Raw genomic sequence first — 22,923 nt, 5'->3', positions numbered from 1 at the left:
TTTGGTCATGTTCATCTTTTCTATCTGTTGTTGTGTGATGAAAGAAGAAAGCAAGGGTGAGCAACAAGCCCACCAAAATAATATGTATAATGATTAACAATATATGAGCATTCTCATAGTACTCATGAAAGTCTTGGTCAAAAGAAATGAACCAAGCTGATATCTTAACGCGACCAAGTCGCAAAATATTCAGTATATATATATACATATATACTTTTCACAATCTTTGAAATCCTCTGACATGTATAACATCCACAGAGTTCCGGTTTATAACTGTATAAAAATATCGTTGCAAGGTGATCTCAAATATCTAACCTTGTCTCAACATTTTTTTTCTGAAACCTTTGTCATTCATAAGACAATCATTAACTAGATATAAGTTTAAAAGATGAAGTTACAAGATTCTCCAATATACTTATATCTTTTCCGAATACTACTTGAACTACCACCGTTCAATGTATAAATAGTTCATCCCATAGATTAAGCTACAAGACAAAACTTGTATAGAATCAATCTTTTAAATATCATCAAAATAAAATGATGTTACGAGATACTTCATTTGATGCAAACATCATTTTGAAAACTTGACCCTGCCAACACTTAACAATCGGCCAACCGTAGCCTTTCTATCGTAGTGCTCTGGGTAGTGTTGCAGAAAAATCCAATTGGATGATGAACTCATTACGGGAGTTTGCCGCGCCAGGAAGACCACTTACGATGATCAGTCGTAGTAGTGCAACCCCACCATTTTCTACATGTAGAGGAGAACCTGTCGGATTTACTTGTCAACTGAACACTGGACTCCTAAGGAATGGACCGTCTTAGCAGAACTTCCGGGCCATTTGGGCCAATATAATAAGGCTGGGCCGGCGCTACTCGACCACTTGCGCCACTCCTAGTTCAGATGAAATCCATGACCCTGAAACGTAAAGCTCGTTCTCCCTTTCCCCAAGTAGAAACTTGTTGATACGGCTCCACTAAGAAGTTGTATCTAGTTGGAAAGGAAAACTCACCGATATTTCCCAGGCGATGCCTGTTAATGGATTAACTTGCTCCAAGAATTTTACTTCCCGAGTGTTGGGTAAGTAATCAAAAACTCTTTTATCAAAATAGCAACCTTGTTGCGAATATGAAACACACCACAGAGCCAGATCCCTCAGGTTTTGAGCGAGTATTTAAATCCCCTTCGAAAGGAGGATCTTAAATATAAAAATGAGTTTTGGGATCCGCCCTAACCTTTAAAATCATTTTGAGGACTCGAAAACATTTTTAAGAATGTTTGGAGTGATGCTGATTTAATAAAGTAAATCAGTCCCAATATATTAGAAAATATCTGAATATTATTATTTAAATAATATTCCCATAAAGAATAATCTTTATAAAAATAATTGAAGTAGAAGTTGTAAAACTTATACTTGAAATGAATATTAAATAACCAAAGATATACTTATACGAAAGTAATATCTTTATTTGAATAATCAAAAGTAAGTTTGATTATCGACACATTATTCTTTAATAAAATAAATAATATTATTTAGTAAATAATCGGAGTCATAAGTCCTCGAATGAATATTCAAAAATATTCATTAATAAAATAAACGGAGTCATAAGCCCTCGAATGAATATTCAAAATAATATCCATTAATAAAATAAACGGAGTCATAAGCCCTCGAATGAATATTCAAAATAATATTCATTAAATAAAATAATGTTATCGAATAAACTTTATTCGATTAATAGTTTTGAAAACTATATCAATATATATAAATATATATATATATACTCGGGAACATCGACTCTCGGTTTTAGAAAGTGTTCACCTTTGGGTCCCCTATACTAAGGGTATGCGCAACTACTGCTTATCTCTAGCATAGGTATTATGCAACTTATAAGCATTTTAATCAACAATATATATCAAGATTACAAAACAGATATGCATATATACCATATCACATACTCCAATATATCGCAAGGTTTGCTAATTAAACACCATGCATCTATCACAAGATAATGCATATACATATGTATACATCACAACAACAGTATAACGGGTAGAAAACTTGCCTGAGTGACTGGGGGTGGTAAAAGTCATGGGATGAGTCTGGTAACCTATAAACCACATATAAGTTGGAATTAAACCAAAGTCGCTTAAGAATCTATACTTTAACCAATTAGACTCTAACGCTCGCTTTGCGCTTAATGATTCTCTTAAGTCGCTCGAGTACCCTCGGCTCCACCATTTTTAATAAATTAACCATTAAGAGTTTTAAGGCGATTCTTTCGCGAGTACCTTACCAACTGCCTAATCCACTTAACATAATTGTTTCATATCCCAATTAGTCATTTAAAGTCCTTAACCAAGGTTTCAAAGTAAGGCGAGGGGTAATGGTTCGTTCGCGAAACGCCGTTACTTAAAACGGTCGTTTCTCCCAAACCGTACATCGGATTCAAACGAACCACATATCAAAACGAAGCTCGTAACATGAACTATATAATCATGGAAGTGGTCAAAACCTAACAGTGAGTTCTCGGGTCCTGATGTTAAGAACAAAAACAGTGTAAGGTAAATCGGGCATTACGATGGCTATGTTTTCGCGATTTCCCAAAATTTTACCAAACCAATTCAACACCAAACCATCACCAATCAATCCCAATACAACCATATGAAAATATCACTCATCAACCACTTTAAACCATTTAAACCAAGCCCAAATCATACCATGAATCATCAAGAACAACTAGTGCTACTCTTAACTTACAAAATCAACAAAAACACTTAAGAACTAAGATCTCAACATTACAAAACAACTACTACACTTAATCTATCATTCCATCATCATAATCATTTATACCAAAAACTTAATGCTAAGATAATTTAGAGTTATACCTTCCTTGAAGCTTTTAATCAATGAAAGATCCTTGGAATGCCCATGGAAGCCTTGATCTATGCTTAAGCTACCTTGAACTTTCATAAAAATCAAGAAAACTAAAGTTATTTCTTGAAAGTTACTATTCACCATATTCTTCCTTGATTTATTGAAAGAGATTTACAAAGAATTAGAAGCTTAAACTCCTAGGATATGCTTATCTAATCACAAGGAAGCTTGCATAATTACCTTTGAATTTATTATGGAGTGGAGCTTGGACTTGATCTTTTCTTCTTTTGCTTTCAAGAAGAAGCCGAGAGCTTCATGTTCTTGAACAAGAAGTTTATTTGCTATTTTGTGAAATGAATTAGTTGGTTTATTTTCTTTATGGCTTGGCTACTTTTTGGTTTTTACCATGGTAATTTTTGCTTGGCCAAGAATCATCCAACAAAACAATTTCACTTGTCATGCTTATGTCACCATGGTTATGTCATCTATTTAATACTTGTCTTCCTCTTGTTGGTGAGATGACATCACTCTCCACTAACCCTTTGATTAACTCCTAATTACTTGGCTAATGACTGCTGATCTGTTATGCGGTTCGCTTAACTTCCGTTTTTGTTTATCGTTTGAGGGATCATACCCGGGATCTTATTACTTGGGTTCCCCTAAACCTTTCTCAATATATTATATTCCTTTTATGATCCTCTTTTATAATTCTTGAATTTAAATCCTTTTTATCCTGTTCCCTTATACTTAATTCTTTCGGTATCTGGTGGATTTTCGGGAAAAATCAAAGTGTTCGAATTTGGATTCTGACGATCTTTACATAAACTTATATCCCATATAAAGTACTAATAAGATCTCAGAATAACAATAGAAGAACCCCTACATAGTGTGGCATGAAAAGTTTTCTTATTCAGCATAATCAGCAAAATCACTATTCATAAGGGTTTCAAAAAAATTCCAAAAATTAGGGTTATTACAGTTCCCCTCCTTAAAAGGATTTTGTCCCGGAATCAGATAGAAAATGAATAGGGATACTCTCTTAGCATTGCACTTCCTAACTCTCGAGTAAATTTTCCCACATTGCGGTTCTACCACCAACTCTGACTAGTTTGATAACCCTTCTCCTAAGCACTTGTTCCTTTTCAATCCATAACCCTTCCTGGTTGCTCCATATAAGTTACGTTTGGTTACATATCTAGGCACTCATATGCCCCTATTTATCTGGCATCCGAATTACATTTCCTTAACATTGATACGTGAAACACGTTATGACTTGCTAAATGTTAGGGGGTAGGGCTAGCTCATATGCTAACTTCCCAATACGTCTTAATACCTCAAAGGGTCCAACAATTCGTAGGCTTAGCTTTCCTTTCTTTTTAAACCTCATCAATCCTTTCCAAGGGATACCTTTAACATTACTAGGTCCCCTATTTCCTATTCTTTGTCCTTTCGTGTCAAATCAACATACTTCTCATGTCCATCTTGGGCTACTACCAGCCGTCTTCTGATTAGATCTATTATATCCCTGGTCCTTTGGACCACTGCTGGTCCGAGCATCTTGCGCTCTGCAACTTCATCCTAACATAAGGGAGATGGACATTGTCTTCCCTCAAGGATCTCATAAGGCGACATCTCGATAATGACATATGATCTATTGTCATGAGAAAACTCAATCCGCGTTAAGTGATCATTCTAAATTCTTTCAAGTCTATTGCACAGACTCTCATTATAGCTTTTAGCATTAGAGCTTTTGCTTCTCAATACCCATTCTTTTCCAGTTCGTAATCGCTACTACCTTCCGTTCCTAATATTATACTGGTTATACTTTTGCTCGTTAGCGTTCTATAACCTTTTAATAACCACGTCAACCTTAGTATCACGAATGTTTCCATTCTGAATACTACCATAACTTTACTACTCCTTTTTCAGCTGTTTCTATTTTCCAAAATTTGATCAATCATATAGAAGCAAAGGAATTTGTTGAGAGATCACTATGATCATGAACACTTGTTCTATTGCATAGTTAGTATAGAAGGTGGCCAGCCTTTAATACTTGACAAGCAATTAAACAACATGTGGTATCCTACTAGGCTTCTATCACACAGATAGATAGTCATTCGGCAATAATCCCCTTCTGGAAGAGTTGTTCTTCTCAGCTTATACGAAATGAAAAGAAGAGAAAAGAATGAATTGAAGAGAATTGTATATATGAAAAAAAAATATACTGCCACAAAATATCTGGCTTGAAACCTACCTCTGAACTATAGAGGTTTGACATAGGAGAACAAAACATATGTGTATATATATCAACATCAAGTATTATCGCATCGCATTTCGCATGCTTAAATATTTTTGCTATTCCGTTCATCATTCTATGGACCCATGCTCTTCCTCGAGCTTATACTCAATCACCTTTGAAACTCCCTCGACATCGAAAATTGAATCTGGAATCTCATTTTATACATCATCGTTACTAGAATTCTATGCTTGCACTGCAACCTTCCTTGTATAGTAATACGACTCTCTATTGATAGAAGGAATAAATATTCAATAGGTAAATAATCGACCTAGTTTTTCTATCAAAGATAACTTATACGTCAACACGACCCGATTAGTGGTACTCAATCTCAACATCCATTCCAATACAACTCTCACGGTTGTGATCAGCTCATTACTCGCATAATCATTGTTGCATTACTATGGTCCACCACTGACCTACTGTCGTCATTCACTTTCCATGAAATCTTTGTATCTAACCATACGGAGTCCATACATGTCGTATAGAATTCTTCTAAGGAGTTAACATGATCACCGTTCATGATTCATGAAGAATACTCTTGAACTTGACGTACATATGACATGAAGCAGATAAAATTGCAGAAGAGTTTCAATCAAAACAATGATGGCAGGTTAATACCATTCTTAATCAAATGCCTTCAATAGAAGACTTAACTCAAAGGTTTGTTTAGTCCTTTTTGAAACATGGTCCTGGCTTTTTCTCAAGATAGGACCTTCTAAGATAGATAGCCCTCTCATGGCGATTATACGAATTAAACCTTTACCAAACTACTATTACGGTTGGGTATTGCACAGTCATCAGAAGGAATGTCAATCTTCCAAACCATAATACAACCTTTACGGCTTCAACTATTATCACTATTCCTCTGGCACGAGCGCCTATAATTGCTCTCTTACACTTAAAGTGTCGACCACCTCTTTGGCCTTTCCTGATAGTAAAATTTCCTTACAATCAATGTCGTTTGAACGATCTCCAACTAAATTTTCTACCTCATTTCCAATCACTGCTTGTGTGAAGATGTTTTCCTTAAAATCTGATGAGTAAAAAAAAATACCACCATTTTTTTTCCATAAGTTATTGCCTCACTCTTTAGAGGTTAATCATTGTCACGACTGACTCTCGATCATACTTAGGACGTCTCTTATCTTGGGTCCTTCTTGTTTTCACCATTCTTGACCTTCGTTGGGTTCAATCTATACTTTCTCATGGTTTAACATGTGCCCCACTTGGCATTATTATTATTACTTCATATTTCCTTTATCAAAATTTCTATTCTTGAGAATTTTGAATATTACCTTTCCCCTTGTAAAACCTCTAAGGTTATCCTTGAATCGTTCCTCCTGTATTCCCTAGATACAGGGCATATCAAAATACCATTTACTAATACTAGAACCATTGTCTATGTACTTCTAAAAAATTTCTCTACTGATCCTTAAAGGTTGTTGCTAACTTGATCCTTTCCAATTCACACTGTCAAAACTTATGTTGTCCCTATTAAGGGTGGAATGCCAACTTTTATGCATTCCCCTAGGATTCATCTCAAGTTATCGAAGTTATATCCTTAATTCCACCTTTAAAAAGGTACTTGCATCCTTCCATGGATAAATCAAGTCATATATCCTTGATAGATTATCTTATCCAATCATTCCCACCCAGATAGTCTATACCAATTTCACAATAGCATCCTTATTCAAACTGAGGTCAACCAACATGGCCTTCAAAAGATAACAATGGTTACCCGCTTTTCTTTCCTAATTTGGTAATGATAACATGGATGTTCTGGAAGATATTGGTCGTGTTCAACGTGAACATCTTCTTAATAAATCCTCATTTTCTTTTGTTGTTTATCTCAACAGTCATCTCAATGTTGGGATGTCTTTCATACCTGGTGTCTCCCTTTCTGGGTATCATGCCACCGGTCTTACACTTCACATTCTTGAAGGTCACCTCCTTCATCCAATTTTCCTAATTTCCTACTTTCTTGTCTCCTCAGTCTATCCGCGTCTCATTATTTATCCTTCGAACTATCTCAAGGTTTCCTCGAATTCTCCCAACTTAAAGGGGGTACAATATGTACATCTCTTATGCCTTTAACCATCAACTTTAGCTCATAGTGAGTCATCCTCATCCTGACGATCACATACTTTTCTATTTCTATTACTATGATTCTTTAGGGTTTCCTCGTACCCAACTCCCTTATCATTCCTCAAACTCTATTGCCTTTATATTCCTTTCCACTTCAGTTTCTTTTTATTTTTCTTTCTCTTGCAATCATATCATGAACCCACTAATTATTTACTTCAAACATCACGTCGTTCTGGGATTCTTGTCCTCCAAACAAATCTTTACAACTTTTATAATCTTAGATTCATAATTCATCATATTCGTCCGCCTTTGTTCTGGCTCTTAAAGCTTTTGCACTATCTCCCTAACCTCGGGATTTACTTTCTCGAAAACAATTGACTGAACTTTAATCAGTTTATCATAACCTCTTGCTCCGTGCCTTTCTTGGACTTTCACTAGTGGGTGGTCTCTCTCACTACACCATAGAATGGCTATGGCAACCACAAAAATATATTGCTTATGGGCTATTTCTGTTGCAGTAGAATTTATGGCAACAAATATGTAAAATTTTGGCGTTGCATCCAGTGGTGATGCAATAAAGGTCCTATTGCAACATATTAAGAAATATATTGCAACAACGAAATATTATTGCAATAAACCATATATAGCAATAAAATGTATTTTACAACAACCCGATAAAATTATTGCAATAGCTATTTTTGTCAACTAAATAACCACCTTAAGGCAACATTAATTGGTCCAATTGCAATGAAATTTAAGGTTAAATTTGAAAATATTGTAACAATTTTGAACCAATTGTAATATTTTATAGCCGATGTAATTGTTAATGCAACATATTTGCACACAATTGCAACATTATTTTTAAAAAAAGAGTAGGATATGACTGTAAATAAACTAAACCAGGCATGTTTTATGCCACAAAACCAAACACCAATGTCATTTTATAACCATTAACAACCATTCAAAAGAATGTTCCAACATAATCATGCATATAATTCAGAATGTAATCAATACAAAAGGATAAATATACTACACAAATTAACTAATAAACAAAACTAATAGTAGTAATCTTCATTTAGCTTCTCGCTAAATGAGAAGCATTTATCTTGGTTCTGGATCAAAGTTTCACAAGCTCAATTTGGAGCAGCAACAGTTTTGGACACAGCTGCAGAGACTCCATCCATGAGAAAATCGATGGCAAAACCTGCATCCTTTCTCCAGCTAATGGAAGGTCCTGGGTGGCTGGGTATGTTCGTTCCGTAAGGTACTGCAGTCCTGCACCAGTATAATTCCCAAAGGAAAAACAGCTTTTCTGTATAGAAAAGCTTCCATAGGTACTCTTAAACATCATGTGAAAGGCTGGAACCAAAATTGTATTGGGTAGCAAATTTCTGATAAACAGTTGGAAGCTGGTTCTACTCAGCCATGTCTACTGGCACAAATAAAATTCCTACACAAAGCACAAGTTAGTCAGAATATATAAATTAAATGCTCCGAAAAAGGAGAAAAGGAGAAACATTAGAGATGCCCATTCAACACTTCTCAGATGCATTCATATTTAGCCCATTTCAAGGGAGAATTAAACTTCACTAAATTTGCATAATTTAGAAAGATTATTAACTTGAGATCGATATTAACTTGAATCTATCGCTAAATTTAGAAATATTATAAAGAAAAACTTATTAACATGACAACTTTAGATAGAGCAAGATACATAGAGTAGCTCTTACGCTTTCAACTGAAATTTGCATAATTGATAAGGTATAGACAACTACAGATACTTGCTGCGAAACAAGTTAGAGATTAAATGACAAAATGAAAGTCAACCATTGAATAAGAGATAAAATTGGATGTTAAAATAAGTATACCAAAAAAGATTTACAGAAAAGGCTAGCTAATTGATCTACATTAATAATTGATAAAAAGGGAGAAGATAAAATTCGTGTTTATTTTTATGGTGTAATGTTTCTCAGAAGAAGGATGTTCAGGAAGTGGAACGTCTGAAACAGGAGATTGCAGATCTCCAGTTGAAAAACATGTAAGTTTCTTTTAGCTGTGAAAGAGTTGTACACTTGTACTTGGAAAAAGATGCTTAATTCTGTCATGTTTTTTCATATTTATAGGCAGATAATGGGGAAGGACCTCAGTGGTCTGGGCTTAAAAGAGTTGCAGCAGTTGGAGCAGCTGTTGAATGAAGGCTTATTATCTGTCAAGGACAAGAAGGTTAAATTACGTGTCTCCCTGTAACTTAATATCTATAAGGTGAATTGTTTAATGTAGAAAAATGGCATTCTTAACAGAGTGTTAAATTGTTTCAGGAGCAATTACAGATGGAGCAATTCGACCTATCTAAGAAAAAGGTACAGAATTACAGTGTTGATAATATATACAGTTATGTGACTAGCTTCAAATTATTTGATATAAGAAATAATATGAATGTATAGACTATAGAACCTTAAAGAATGGTTGGATATATATATGACTCAGATGATTCTAGTTAGCTAGATAAGTGATGTCCCATTTAGGTTTGTTTTTCTATTGGTAAGTTAATTTGTAGATTACTTAAAGAAAATAGTATCCTGCAATTTATTTAGAAAAACCAAAAAAAAAAATTGTATCTTGCATCTAGTATCAATGCGTAGAAGATGGTAAGATAAACACTTTTGTACCTGCGGATATACTACAGCTAAGAAACACACACTTTATCAAGCGGAGCTTCCGGGTTGATCTTTGCAACACAGCCAGAGTGAACAACAGTGTACTGACTGAAGGTGGAAGTTCCAACAAAGTGATAGATAGGCTTGCCATCTTTTGAAAACCTTGGCTTACCATCACTAAGCATCACACCTCTGTCCAAATTGATCCTTAGAAGATCACACAAATTGCTTTCACTTGATTTACAATGACGGCACTCCCCACACTCGCCTGTAAACAGAGGTAACACTTTGTCTCTGGGTTTGAGGGTTGTAACACCATCTCCAACACTCTCTATGACTCTGGAGCCAACAATAAAAATCAATAAAATTCGTTCAAGGATAAAATTATGCACACCATAAAGTCTAGAACATGTAATTAGAAGTCTAGGTCAGTAGAACATAAATTTATTCTCTTGTATTAAAAGTTTTCTTATTAAAATTCAAACATACCCTCCGGCTTCGTGACCTAATATTCGTGGAAATAGAGGCTGTTGTCCCTGTTAGAAAACGAAAGCAAGTGTAATGGATAAAAAACAGAGAAAACAAATTTGCTCTAGCCTTTAGGCAAAGCGTACATATAATGACTAGCTATAATGTTTAGGCTAGCAGTGAACACGTTCATCAATATAATATACCTTGGCCTCCCAGAAGTAAACATCAGAATGGAAAAGAGACGTGAAATGAATCTTGATTCGAACTTCCATTTTCTGCGGTGGCCTGCTCCTCTATTACTAGTGGTCTGCCTGCTTCCCAAGCCACAGCAGCTGCAATCATTAATTTATCTGTAAACCATTAATTTATAACTAGTGCTGCTACCGCAAGGATAATAATCTTGGAACTTATAAACCACAATACGAACCAGATTTGCAGAATGACTAACCTAAGTTGACTGTCAAACCATTGTGCCCTAACTCATCGAAACTGCTAATCAGCATAACAATTTGCATCAAGACAAATTAAATAATTCCACATAATCGAAGCAAGCCACTTGAATAATTGATGTATAATCTCAAACACAAACACACAATACAAAATTGATTCAAAAAAATTCAAATTAACCATAATTAAAATTCAATTGACATAATAATCGATTTAGGGAAGAACATGCCTTCTTAGTTGATCTTGAATCTTCAAACTTAAATGCTTGAGCTTGATTCTTCTTCATCCAATTTCAATCTGTGAGAGTGATTTGGTGTTCGCCTCTTTCTGAATTCTTGTTTTGTTTACTGTATTTTTGTATTTATTTTTTTTAAGTGTATCCTTGTAAAGTGTTATTTTATCCCGCGTATATCTGCGTGCTTGGGTTAAAAAAAATTGAAAGCCCGCTTTGTTTGAGAGCCCGTGAAACTAATGGGCTGACATTTTTGGAGTTGGCAACGTATTTTGAAAACTGTTGCAAGGGAATTCGAATTTTTCACACAAGTTGACACATTCTCGGTTCAACTGTAACATTTTTTTAAAATTGTTGCAATATCTCCAAATTTAGAAGGAGAAATAGCAACGATATTTCAGTTACATTTTTATTTTTGGTTGCTATAGGCAATCTATGGTGTAGTGTCTCTTAGGAGGGTAAGTGATAGAAACAGTCTTTTATGATTCGTCAATCATTTAGAATCTCAAATGATTCCTGTATTTCCTTTAGCTAGGCTCTTTCCTCGACTGGGTCAGCTATTTCCTTGGAACTCTGAGAGCTTAGCGACTTAAAGGTCCTGAAAGAATTTCACACCACATTATTTCCTCAAGGTGGTGGTTAGGGGTAAAAGTATAAGTTTTGTTTTAGGCAGGTCCATGGATTGCCCAATAGGAGTACCATCCTGGTTCTTCTTATCTTGCTCGACTTCTATTTTCTCAGTCTAAAAATTTCTTCCTACTCCCCATAATTGGGGTCATCTTTTAATTTAAAATCCTCATTTTCCACTTCATTATATTCTGGGTTCCTTATATCTTAATTACGACCTCCCTGATTATCACATTCAAGGTTTGCCCCTAATCTTATTCCTCATGGGGGCATAATGCTTAGAAAAATTTTGAGAATCTCTAGATATTTGTCTTATTTACTTTGCTCAAGTCTTTCCCTCGTTCTGTCCTTGCATGATTGCAAATTATCAATTCTCAAGTTCTACAAACTTCATGACACTCTCTTAAGTGTTAATAGTGCAATTAACAATATGAACTTATCACAAACAACTGATCTGAACTGAAATTAATGAATATATACATAACCATTTGATCGAGTATACAAACAACTGAACATATTAAAGAGAATTACATCATTAGATCTGATCGCTTCTATCCCAAAAGTACTACCATAGATAATCATCTAGTCATTAAAACTAATCATTCATAACTTAGGCTAATCCTCCAAAAGCGGTGCTACATGAAACCCTTGTCTGATCGCTCTGGCTCTGCACACTGCCATGGATCAAGAAATGCGAGCACGCACGACATCCCTAACCTTCTCCATCACAGAGGTGATGAGGTCTAAGATAGTTGCAAGTAAAGCTGGATCAACCTGACCCTCAAGATGGCCTCTAGCTGTAATTCGGGTGGTAGCCTCAATCATTTCCATGCTATAAGCTAGTCCTGCCGGAAGTACCCCGCCCTCAATCCTTGGTGCAGTAAGTCGATCCAACAGATCACTCCTAACATTACGGGCCTCAGACAGGCCACCCAAAGTCATATAATAATCGGCGATAAGAGAAGCCTGAGTGGTAGCATCCAGCAGTCCATGGGGTGCAGGTGGTGCAGGCCCAGGGGATCCAAATGGATAACCAAGCACGGTATCAGGTGACAATGGTGTAGGAGATAAAGGTGGCATTTCCTCAGTAGGTGCTGGGCTCTGTACAGGGGAGGGAACAGGAATTGGTGGAACCTCATGGGTGTCTACAGGAACCTCTGGAAGAGGGTCTGATACTGGTGTAATTGGTTCCGTGGAAGGCCCCACTCCTTCTGCCCTCATTAACCTTTGCGCCCTTAGTAACTCTTCATCCTCTAGTGCCACCCTCACGGCCATTCTTGCTCTGGTAGTCGCCCTGACTACGGTCATCAATTCCTCAGCGGTCCTCTCTTCATTCCCGTCAGGATTTTCCACGAGATCCTCCTCAGCAACTATCCCTTCTGGGATAACATCCTCAACCGCAACATTCTCAATATGAATCTCATCCGGTCCCTCGTTAGGGTACTCTATCGGATTCACAATTTGATCTCCAACATGTAATAAAACATCCTCATGCTGATGCTCCTGAACCTCAGGGTTCGGTGCCCCGCTGCCCTATACGAGAATGAACTATGTTACTATCATAATATTTATAAGGGTTCCCGTAAGGGTTTTAACTGTCAGTACTATGTTAGGTAGCCCGACTATGAACTTGGCAAGAGTTCTTATTATCTTTGTGAACTTATTATCTTAACGTCACATCATCTTTGAGCTTTATAACGCTTGGCTCTGATACCATTTCTGTAACACCCCCAAATCCGGGGTCGGGGATTCGGGTTGTCACGAGTTCCATTTCCCTTAACAATACTTAATCTTAACAGTCAACCAGCTACTGAGTACTGTGACCCCACAATATACACACACACACCACAAGTTATAGTCTCAGAGATGAATACGAAAAAATAACACAAGTCCTTTTATTCCACAATTATAAACTGTTACACCTTAAAAGGGTTTCTGAATAATTTTACATTTCTTTGCCATTATTACAATTCATATAGATACATAAGTCTGGTACATCAGAAGTTGAAAGTCTAGCCTATTGGTAATTTCTACCTCAGCTACAGCGGCATCAACGCTTCCAGAAAACTGCGGAACATTTCCTAACCGCTTGCGAATTGAAAGCTTGGTCATGTTCATCTTTTCTATCTATTGTTGTGTGATGAAAGAAGAAAGCAAGGGTGAGCAACAAGCCCACCAAAATAATATGTATAATGATTAACAATATATGAGCATTCTCATAGTACTCATGAAAGTCTTGGTCAAAAGAAATGAACCAAGCTGATATCTTAACGCGATCAAGTCGCAAAATATTCAGTATATATATACATATATACATTTCACAATCTTTGAAATCCTCTGACATGTATAACATCCACAGAGTTCCGATTTATAACTGTATAAAAATATCGTTGCAAGGTGATCTCATATATCTAACCTTGTCTCAACGTTTTTTTTCCTGAAACCTTTGTCATTCATAAGACAATCATTAACTAGATATAAGTTTAAAAGATGAAGTTACAAGATTCTCCAATATACTTATATCTTTTCCGAATACTACTTGAACTACCACCGTTCAATGTATAAATAGTTCATCCCATAGATTAAGCTACAAGACAAAACTTGTATAGAATCAATCTTTTAAATATCATCAAAATAAAATGAAGTTACGAGATACTTCATTTGATGCAAACATCATTTTGAAACTTGACCCTGCCAACACTCAACAATCGCCCAACCGTAGCCTTTCTATCGAAGTGCTCTGGGTAGTGTTGCAGAAATATCCAATTGGATGATGAACTCATTACGGGAGTTTGCCGCGCCAGGAAGACCACTTACGATGATCAGTCGTAGTAGTATAACCCCACCATTTTCTACATGTAGAGGAGAACCTATCGGATTTACTTGTCAACCGAACACTGGACTCCTAAGGAATGGACCGTCTTAGCGGAACTTTCGGGCCATTTGGGCCAATATAATAAGGCTGGGCCGGCGCTACTCGACCACTTACGCCACTCCTAGTTCAGATGAAATCCATGACCCTGAAACATAAAGCTCGTTCTCCCTTCCCCAAGTAGAAACTTGTTGATACGGCTCCACTAAGAAGTCGTATCTAGTTGGAAAGGAAAACTCACCAATATTTCCCAGGCGATGCCTGTTAATGGATTAACTTGCTCCAAGAATTTTACTTCCCGAGTGTTGGGTAAGTAATCAAAAACTCTTTTATCAAAATAGCAACCTTGTTGCGAATATGAAACACACCACAGAGCCATATCCCTCAGGTTTTGCGCGAGTATTTAAATCCCCTTCGAAAGGAGGATCTTAAATATAAAAATGAGTTTTGGGATCCGCCCTAACCTTTAAAATCATTTTGAGGACTCGAAAACATTTTTAAGAATATTTGGAGTGATGCTGATTTAATAAAGTAAATCAGTCCCAATATATTAGAAAATATCTGAATATTATTATTTAAATAATATTCCCATAAAGAATAATCTTTATAAAAATAATTGAAGTAGAAGTTGTAAAACTTATACTTGAAATGAATATTAAATAACCAAAGATATACTTATACGAAAGTAATATCTTTATTTGAATAATCAAAAGTAAGTTTGATTATCGACACATTATTCTTTAATAAAATAAAGAATATTATTTAGTAAATAATCGGAGTCATAAGTCCTCGAATTAATATTCAAAAATATTCATTAATAAAATAAACGGAGTCATAAGCCCTCGAATGAATATTCAAAATAATATCCATTAATAAAATAAACGGAGTCATAAGCCCTCGAATGAATATTCAAAATAATATTCATTAAATAAAATAAAGTTATCGAATAAACCTTATTCGATTAATAGTTTTGAAAACTATATCAACATATATATAAATATATATATATATAATATACTCGGGAACATCGACTCCCGGTTTTAGAAAGTGTTCACATTTGGGTCCCCTATACTAAGGGTATGCGCAACTACTTTTTATCCCTAGCATAGGTATTATGCAACTTATAAGTATTTGAATCAACAATATATATCAAGATTACGAAACAGACATGCATATATACCATATCACATGCTCCAATATATCGCAAGGTTTGCTAATTGACCACCATGCATCTATCACAAGATAATGCATATACATATGTATACATCACAACAACAGTATAACGGGTAGAAAACTTGCCTGAGCGACTGGGGGTGGTAAAAGTCCTGGGATGAGTCTGGTAACCTATAAATCACATATAAGTTGGAATTAAACCAAAGTCGCTTAAGAATCTATACTTTAACCAATTAGACTCTAACGCTCGCTTTGCGCTTAATGATTCTCTTAAGTCGCTCGAGTACCCTCGGCTCCACCATTTTTAATAAATTAACCATTAAGAGTTTTAAGGAGATTCTTTCGCGAGTACCTTACCAACTTCCTAATCCACTTAACATAATTGTTTCATATCCCAATTAGTCATTTAAAGTCCTTAACCAAGGTTTCAAAATAAGGCGAGGTGTAATGGTTCGTTCGCGAAACGCCTTTACTTAAAATGGTCGTTTCTCCTAAACCGTACATCGGATTCAAACGAACCACATATCAAAACGAAGCTCGTAACATGAACTATCTAATCATGGCAGTGGTCAAAACGTAAAAGTGAGTTCTCGGGTCCTGATGTTAAGAACAAAAACAGTCTAAAGTAAATCGGGCATTAAGACGGCTATGTTTACGCGATTCCCAAACTTTTACCAAACCAATTCAACACCAAACCATCACCAATCAATCCCAATACAACCATATGACAATATCACTCATCAACCACTTTAAACCATTTAAACCAAGCCCAAATCATACCATGAATCATCAAGAACAACTAGTGCTACTCTTAACTCCCAAAATCAACAAAAACACTTAACAACTAAGATCTCAACATGACAAAACAACTACTACACTTAATCTATCATTCCATCATCATAATCATTTATACCAAACAACTTAATGTAAGATAATTTAGAGTTATACCTTCCTTGAAGCTTTTAATCAATGAAAGATCCTTGGAATGCCCATGGAAGCCTTGATCTATGCTTAAGCTACCTTGAACTTTCATAAAAATCAAGAAAACTAAAGTTATTTCTTGAAGGTTAATATTCACCATCTTCTTACTTGATTTATTGGAAGAGATTTACAAAGAATTAAAAGCTTAAACTCCTAGGATATGCTTATCTAATCACAAGGAAGCTTGCATAATTACCTTTGAATTTATTATGGAGTGGAGCTTGGACTTAATCTTTTCTTCTTTTGCTTTCAAGAAGAAGCCGAGAGCTTCATGTTCTTGAACAAGAAGTTTATTTGCTATTTTGTGAAATGAATTAGTTGGTTTATTTTCTTTATGGCTTGGCTACTTTTTGGTTTTTACCATGGTAATTTTTGTTTGGCCAGGAATCATCCAACAAAACAATTTCACTTGTCATGCTTATGTCACCATGGTTATGTCATCTATTTAACACTTGTCTTCCTCTTGTTGTCGAGATGACATCACTCTCCACTAACCCTTTGATTAACTCCTAATTACTTGGCTAATGACCGCTGATCTGTTATGCGGTTTGCTTAACTTCCGTTTTCGTTTATCGTTTGAGGGATCATACATGGGATCTTATTACTTGGGTTCCCCTAAACCTTTCTCAATATATTATATTCCTTTTATGATCCTCTCTTATAATTCTTGAATTTAAATCCTTTTTATCCTGTTCCCTTATACTTAATTCTTTCGGTATCTGGTGGATTTTCGGGAAAAATCAAAGTGTTCGAATTTGGATTCTGACGATCTTTACATACACTTATATCCCATATAAAGTACTAATAAGATCTTAGAATAACAATAGAAGAACCCCTACATAGTGTGGCATGAAAAGTTTTCTTATTCAGCATAATCAGCAAAATCACTATTTATAAGGGTTTCAAAAAAATTCCAAAAATTGGGGTTATTACATGCAGGATGTTCAAGCCCAATCTACTACAGTTGAAGATCTTTTGGTTGAGCAGCTTGCAGGGCTAGCCAATATTTCCCAACAACTTATTACCACGTATATGTCAACCAAGACTATCAATCCATACTACTTTCTTACAAGGAGGATGTTCAGGAGTAACAAGAGAAAATTGCAAATGAAGAAGACGGTAATGTGGATGCATGGTTTTCTAAGGATCTTACAACAATTATGGAGGAGGCCTTAGCAAAATTCAGGGAGGAATATGTCACAATTTTTAGTAGTAATGCTAAGGTTTTCACTCCTCGGGTGGTTTATGATGTTGTAACAGAGGTGTACAAAGAAAAACTGAAGGCCTTTCATCATTTTAGAAGAGCCATAGAAAGCACTTTGGTCAAGCCTCAAAATAAATTCACGAAGCTATTTAATGACAGGATTGATGAGCTGATGCCAATATTTCAAGGCATCAAGACCAAGTTCAACAGGTTCATAAACAGACTACAAGCTCTCTCTCGCTCTCTCTCTCTCTCACTCATGTGGAAGAAAATGTGGCCAAGCTAAGGAAATCTTTCAAAGTTCTACATGAAATGATCCAGAATCAAATTACTCAATATAATGACACAAAGGTCAAAGTGGATCAAATTTACAAGGCTAGATTTGAACTTTCAACCTTGGTCATAGAGGAGGTGAAAAATGTTGTGCAGCGTTCTGTTGGTTCTTTGGCACCATCAAGCTCATTCCAACCCCTGTCTACATCAACACCCCTACAAATCTAAAATTTGCAAGATCAAATCTCATCCCTCCAATATTCCAATGCCTCTTTGACTACTCAAGTTTCCCAGTTGACAGCTTTGGTGTAGAGTCAACAACGGGATAAAGTCCCTAGTAAACACCCACAGACACCTACAAATGCAAAACTCTGTCTCTTTGGGAGCTATTATGGGTGTTTTGAACATTCCTTTCCCTGCTCTGTCAGAAGCTGTTAGGCCATAAATTCCTAATCCTCTACTCCTGCCTGCTACCAAGACTAAGGGGGAGATTGAAGCTAGACTGCAAAAATCAAAAGAAACTGGACTGCAAAAATCAACATCACACTCTGGCCAAAGCTCTACTCAAGTTAAAATTACTCAAGATGTCAGTAAATGAAAGGAATATGTCCTAAGTCCAATCATGTATTAGGATTTAGGAATAACTTTTATGTAATCTGTTTTGATTTCATTGATATTAATAAAGACTTGTTTTGTAATTATTACGGGCTTTATTTATTTAAGTGTTTAAATAAGATATACCATAGTTTAGAGTAAAGCTTTTTATGGATTATGATGAGATCATAATAGTGAGACCTAAAAAGATGATAACTCTAAACTTAAATAGTTCCTGGTCATAGGATTACTAACTGGTAATTAATAATCCGCAAAGATTGGTACACACTATGTTTGCTTCATTATGAAGGATGTCTGTTCTCATAGACATTTGTGTGGTGACACTATAGCTAGTATGTAGGTGCTTATTATGGAATAAGTTCACTGAACATGACTCGCACAACTGAACAACTGATGGAGTTCACTCACGTGTCAGCAGTTGTTCACATAGTGATAGTTGTACAAGTATCCTTAGACTTGAGGTCATCATAGTCATCTTGTATACACTGAACTATGCTTTGGTTTAGTTCTTAGTCTCCAGGGACAATTATTAGGGCTCTTCTGGGTATAGGAATTTGTACACGAAGATAGTGTATGATCAATAAAGGATCTACCCCTTCCAGCGAAGGAAACGAATGTTCAAGGCTGATCCACTTATGCTAGTTCAGGAATCTCTGGCCAGAGTAAATGAAATTAGAAAGGAGTTTCTAATTTGCATAGAACTACGCATAGTAAATGGTAAGCAAAGTGATTGAATTAGATAGGCTTGACACGAGATCCATGCCTTGTATTTAATCGGGACATTGTAGGGTAGAAGGAGTTTATTGTACGGTAACTATTCACTGAATAGGTTCTTGGTATTCTAAGCAGTGAATTCATATTATCCGGATAGTCGCGATATGCTGAGAAGTATCCCTCACGATGTAGAATAAATGTGATTAATTAATTAATCATATTTAATAAATTAGAGAATTTATATAAATAATGATAAAATAGTTTATTATTATTTATTTCTACTACCGACTTAATATTGAACCTACAGGGTCACACCATAAAAAGAGAATGATTTAATGGTGGAGGAATTAATTAATAACGGCTAATAATTATTTATTTATGAAATAAATAATTAATTGGAAAATTTAATAATTGATTAAATGAGATTTAATTGATTATAAATTAATTAAGAAAAGTTCTTAATATTATTAATTAAGGATTTAATTTTTGGAAATTAAATCAAGAGAGAGAATTATTTCTAAAGTGTTTAGAAAAAGGATTAATAATTAAAAGGTGTTTTAATTATTAATGAGAATAATAAATGGGATAATAATAATATTATTTATGGGAAAATTTCAGCTGAAAATTTTGCCTATAAATACACTATTATAGACCCTATTTTATTCTAACCCCATCGAACCGGAAAACCCAAAAAGTTTGGAAAACCCAATTCTCTCCACCTCCTTAACATCGTTTTCTTGGTGGATACCGGTGGAGTGCTTCACACTTGAGGAGCAACTGCTAAGGATCTCTGATCGTTGTCTCCAAATTATTTTAAAGGTTAGATTCGATCCCTCGAATTTTTATTCACGATTTATATGCTTTTATTTGGATTTTGTATGTGTAAAAGTGTTTTTCCATGACCCCGCTGCGTTTAAAATCCAACAATGGTATCAGAGCATAGGTTGTATGCATATAGATCTGTGGTAAAAATTTCAGAATTTTATGTGCTTGTATGAATTAATTATGATTTTTACAAGTTATATCATGGATTAATTTCGTCTGATGAGAAATCGTTTCTCAGAATAATTTTGAATGTTGATCTGGGTTCTACAAGTGTTGTAGATCGTCTGGATATTTTTTTCATAATTTTAGGATGTATAGATTTTTTATTATGAATTTTTGTAGATCTTACAATTAAATTCGTAATTAAATAAATCATATATATATATATATTATTTGTAAGTATATATATATATGTACATCTGTAAGTCATCTGTACTGCTGTTGTGTTGTCTGTGCTGCACGGGGAAGAGACAGAGAAGTCAGGCGCACGGAATTCCGTGCGGGAGCTTGTCAGGCGGCTGAAAAACAAAAAAAATAAAAAATAGGGGTGTAACGCATTCCGGGAATGCGTTACACACCTGTGGCGCATTCACGGAATGCGTTACACCCTTTAATGGCTTAAAAGGAGTGTAACGCATCACCGGAATGCGTTACAGGGCTTGTAACGCGTTCCTGTAATGCGTTACAGCCCGTCTGTTGATTTTAAAATTGATTTTCTGGGAGTTTCGTAACTCCGTTTTAGGCGTGCAATATACCGTTGGATTCATTTTTCCGAGACGGATCTAATGGAGTGATCAATTTTAGTTTATATAAAAGTTTTGAACTGTTTATATTTACATGAAGTGTTTTAAAGCTGTTTTTGACTGTTTTTAATTGCTTTTAAATGCTTCATGTGATATATAGAGATGTATAATGCTTAGACTAATGTGCTAGATGATGTAACATGCCTACCTTGATGTTTATTCATGTTGATATATGTGATATATGCTTAGTTTATCATGCGATGATAGATTTAGGTGAACTTAAATGAACATAAGGCGCTTGTTAGACAACCTAGTATAGTGAAATTGTTTCATAACCTTAAGAATAATATTATGAATACAATCATGAGATTCTTGTGTTTGTGAAACACGTAATTGAATATGAATTTTCGATATGAGAGAAAGGATGATTCTATCAACAACAGATTTCAATCTGTAAGAAAGGGTTATTAAGTGACGCCTCTTGACAATGCTCCACCCGATCTGGGAATCATCTGATTATTGATTATTGATTTGAAATATTTAATTTAAAAGGAAGAATCTCTTTATAATATGATTATGATTGTAATGTAATATAATCCCTCTAAAATTAAATAATATCATGTAGTAATTGGCCAATGATACAACGGGCTTGTGTCGGTCATAGCTTTCCAACATGATAGAAAAGTAGTTCTTATTTTTGAATCATTGTCGGTTCGTGCTACAGCCGAGGGCTTTGATTTCGAAATAAGAAATACTTGTCTATTACATAGAGATGTGTACTTTGAATAAGAATCTAAAGGTCGGTACGTGCTACAGCCGTGGGCCTTTGGGGACTGATTCAACTGTACGGAATGTTGGGTTAGACTTGACTTAGAATATTGAGTTTGTCGTGCTACAGCCGAGACTCAATTATTCAAGAGGCTAAAGTTTGATTAGGGAATAACATGAGATGTAATTGACAAGAGTTGTCTGCCTATTGAACATTACATGGCGGTTCGTGCTACAGCCGGGGTTGTGTAATGGAATGTAGGATCCCTATTCCCACTAGCATTATGAATGCTTAATTTTTCACGTAGGGGGTTGAATAAATTAGGAAAACTAGTGGGAGCCACTTATGAATAAAGACCCGATTCATATAGTGTTTTGAAATGAAATCGAATATTTGCTAAGTGTTGTTATGTGTTTATCATTTACAGATTTACTTTGTACGTTATGTCTTCTGCACTATCACTCAGGAGCATACTAGATGCTCACAAATTGACTGGTCCTAATTATGCTGACTGGCTTCGAAACTTGAGAATTGTTCTCAGGATTGAGAAGCTGGAATACGTGATTGACTCATCTAAGCCTACTAAACCTGCTAGCGATGCGCATAATGATGAACATGTTGTGTATCGTAAGTGGATAGATGATGCAAATGTTGCTCAATGCATCATGCTAGCTTCCATGAACATTGAGCTACAGAAGCAACATGAGCATATGGATGCTCACACTATCCTCATGCATCTACAAGAGTTGTATGATGTGGCGGGGAGGACAGCTCGATATGAGATATCGAAGGAGTTGTTCGATTGTAGGATGTCTGAGGGATCATCTCTGAATGACCATGTACTTAAGATGATCAATTTGATTGAACGTCTTGGACAACTTGGTTTTGCCATGGATGGGGAGCTGAGCCAAGACTTGGTCTTGCAATCACTTCCGAGTTCGTTCTCGCAGTTTGTTGTGAACTTTCACATGAATAAGTTGGATGTCAGCCTGCCTGAACTCCACAACATGTTGAAGACTGCGGAATCGAATTTTCCCCCTAAGAAGAGTTCTGTTCTTCT

General features: G+C 35.6%; 1 pseudogene; it reads right to left on the bottom strand.

Annotated features, from left to right (window-relative positions):
• Positions 1–9,822: 9,822 nt before the first annotated feature.
• LOC141685465 (alcohol dehydrogenase 1-like) lies at positions 9,823–10,738 on the bottom strand (annotated as a pseudogene).
• Between the last annotated feature and the right edge of the window lie 12,185 nt (positions 10,739–22,923).

Source organism: Apium graveolens, chromosome 9, assembly GCF_009905375.1.
Source record: "Apium graveolens cultivar Ventura chromosome 9, ASM990537v1, whole genome shotgun sequence".
NCBI classification, from domain to species: Eukaryota; Viridiplantae; Streptophyta; class Magnoliopsida; order Apiales; family Apiaceae; genus Apium; species Apium graveolens.
The sequence above is the reverse complement of the archived record's forward strand: the minus strand, read 5'-3'. Positions and strand labels throughout refer to the sequence as shown.